Below are 3442 nucleotides of genomic sequence, written 5' to 3'. Positions count from 1 at the left end.
GATAATGTCAATATATAATGTAATGTTTTTGAGTTATAGGATTTTTTTTAATAACACAGCTATGTCAGAATTATTCAACCCCTATTCAACATTGCTGTTTTAGGACAGTTATTTTTATGGTAAGTTACAAAATTGTCTTATAAAAATTGTCTTAAGAATGGAATTAGCTTAGGGTGTTACACATAGTATACTCTTTGCCCATGCATGTGATGAAGATGAGTAGCAAATATGGTAAAGTCAACAAAGCTCACACAAAATCAATAGAGAAGAAATAGTTTGCTATATTAGAAAGTCTAAAACTACATGAAGACTTCTGAGACATTACAAGTCCCTAGAGACACAGCTAGCAGCCGTATTCCTTAGATTAAAGTGTGTTGAACCAGAAAACCTTTGAGGCTGTTGAACAAAAAAGCACAATATCATAAAATGTTTGATCAGATCAACTGAGAAAAAACTTGCAATGTACAGCCAAAGACTTGCAAGATGACCCGACAATAGGAGGAAAAACATTTCAATCCTGTGAATAAGATAAACACTAGACAAGTGTAGTCTTCATGTTGAGGAATCTTGCTGAATACTACTCTTGACCAAGAAGAACAAAAAGGCTGACTTGAACCAGTGTTGTTTTCGTCAACGATGACGATGACGAAATCATTTCGTTGACGCCACTTTTTTCATGACGATAACGAGACGATGACGAGATAAAAATGGCTCGTTGATGACTAAAACATGACGAGACGTGTGTGAGTTTTCGTTGACGAGACGAGAATAGACGAAAATGTTAGTGGGTGGTCCGTCAGACGTTTAAAATGCATGACATTTCTGCTTATTGTGTATGCCAGTTAAAACTTAAAAAGTATCTGACGCTATGGCAAGCCGTTTTAGCATTAAATACTCTTTGCTATACTAGTATGGCAAGCCGTTTTAGCATTCCATCCTTGTTTGTCTTTTATGTTCTAAAACAGGGGTTCTCAACCTTTTTTATGCCGGGGCCCACCTTCTTCTCGGGTCAATTTTGTAAGGCCCTCCTATGCCTGACATTTCCTCTAAAAGTGTTTATTTTTTAAAACTTTTTTATTAACCAAAACATTTGTTTTGCCTTTTTATTCTTCTACTGCATGTTATAAAAAAAACTCAAACAAACAAACTTTAAATTTCAGCTGAATTTAAAAGAAAACCCTCTGCTGAGTTCTAACTTTTCAACATATATATATATATATATATATAGAGAGAGAGAGAGAGAGAGAGAGAGAGAGAGAGAGAGAGAGAGAGAGATACATTTAAAGCTACTGAATTCTTTAATTCAAACATTCTTTATAACTTCAGAGTAATTTTTTTCAAAAAACAGGTTCAAAGTAAGTGAACCTGCCAAACAGAACAACAGGGAGATGCCAAAAGACCACTCACTAAACCTGTCCCTTTGAACTGGACTGACTGAATATCAACTGTTTGTATCCATTACAAAATAAACAAATGAAAAATACAGCAAATACATTCTAAATCTGTTGATGCTGGTGCTCATATGTGCATAAACACCACTGACCCTCACAAGATCCATCTCTATGGGTGAGCATTTATTATAAAACACTCACAGGACCTTCATTTTGACATCCATGCAAATATTTTGAAATTTCACGCAAAAATTCTATGGATCAGAGCCCCGAAAGCATGAATAGTTTGTGAATCATGTAAGATTGTAAAAGGGATTAATTACACATATAATTTATAATTTAGCTCAAAGGGAAATCGAATATGATTCAATAGGGAATTTCTACAGAATCGCTGTTTTACGGCTGTTCAAGAGTCGACCTGCGATTCATTCACAAGCCGTAACAGAAACTCTGCGATGGATATTACTATCCAGAATATAGTGAAAACACTATATATTAGCACAGTAGCAAAATCAGCAGTTTAAGACATTAACTTGTAAGCACAAAACACAAGATACTTATCTTTTCTAATAAAAATATGATTTTAATGGATAAACCTAACACATACAAACTAACATAAACACACGCATTCACACAGGTTGCAGAAAGAGAAAGTGAGGAAAGAATGAGTTTAAAGGAATGAAAATATGAAGTCCCAAGTTATAGCAATGTGCATTTGCTTAGACCTGAACAACCATCAATCACTTAATTAACCCTCGTATTGAGTCTCTCAAAGAGGTTATTAAACTTTATATCAAAATGCACCAGTTCAGTAAGATTCTGGAGGTTACTTGCGCGTTGCCTTTGGGAATTCCTTTGGTTGCGTCGCTTCAAAAAGGGGCTTTCCCGAGGTTGCTGATTGGTTGGTTCTGTGGTCCTTTGTGTGCTTGGGCGTTGGCTGGATATGAGAGTTGCGTGCTGTTGAAGTTGAGGTCAGCGAAGACGTTTAGGTCGGTCACGGCTTGCACAAACTTAACTAGAAACGAAACTCTCAACGGAAAGAAATAAAAAAAGGATTAAAGAAAAAGATAGAAGTGTGGTGATCTCCTCATGTTTCCTTTAGATGAGGAGGCTGGCATTCAGGCCAGGCGGCGTCGAGACGCGGCGGCGCGAAGCACGTGAAGAGCGTTGTAAGGAGTAAGAAGAGTTGCAAGAGATAAGAGCGAGATTTGAGGGTGTCCTTGGTATTTAAACTCAGCTTTTGGACACATCCCAAAATGGTGTCTTGACCAATTAGAACAATGTCCGAAGTCCAGTGGACTGCTGGTTCCTCCTACCAACCATAAATCACAATGTTATCTTATTAGTCCCGTGATCCCAAATTCCCGCTCTTTGCAGAGATAAATTTGGACATGATTTCTATAACAAGACTATAATACATTTCGCAAAGAATTGAATTACAGGAACATTTTGAGAATGCAATTTCCAACTCAGACATATCAAACATCAATATAAACCATTAAACTATTCAATAGTTATCAAAAGGGACATACACAATGAGTGATTAAAACATAATAGACAAATGTGTGGGTTACATATATGATAGGAAGTTATACATAGAAATGAGGAGTTGCTCCTTAGTTCTTTAGCACATTTTAGACGCATATGTACATCAATAGACAGTTTTCTGTGCCCTTCTGTGAGGGTCTGTTCTCTAAGCTGGGAGGTCAAAAGTTTAGGGAAGGAATTTCCGTTGTGTCCTGTGTGTGGGGGAAAACCAACCATATCGCTAATGACTTTAATCATGTGATGTTCAAAATGTGCATCTCTTTGACCATTAATCTTGGTTACTTGCTCCAAATTTGACAATCTCCTTATTCGAAGGATTTGATTATGAAGAAGTGTCTTTGTGTTAATTTTGCGAGTTCTTAGTAAGTTAGGTTTGCTTCAGGCTGGCGGTCTGGCGCCAGGCTATCAAACGTCAGATTTATGACGGGCCTCTTGTGGAATGTACGTCTGTAGAAGTGTTCTAACTTCTAATCGACTCTCTTAAATTGTCTGATTCGCGCTGA

Source organism: Garra rufa, chromosome 13 (genome assembly GCF_049309525.1).
Source record: "Garra rufa chromosome 13, GarRuf1.0, whole genome shotgun sequence".
Lineage (NCBI taxonomy): Eukaryota > Metazoa > Chordata > Actinopteri > Cypriniformes > Cyprinidae > Garra > Garra rufa.
The sequence above is the reverse complement of the archived record's forward strand: the minus strand, read 5'-3'. Positions refer to the sequence as shown.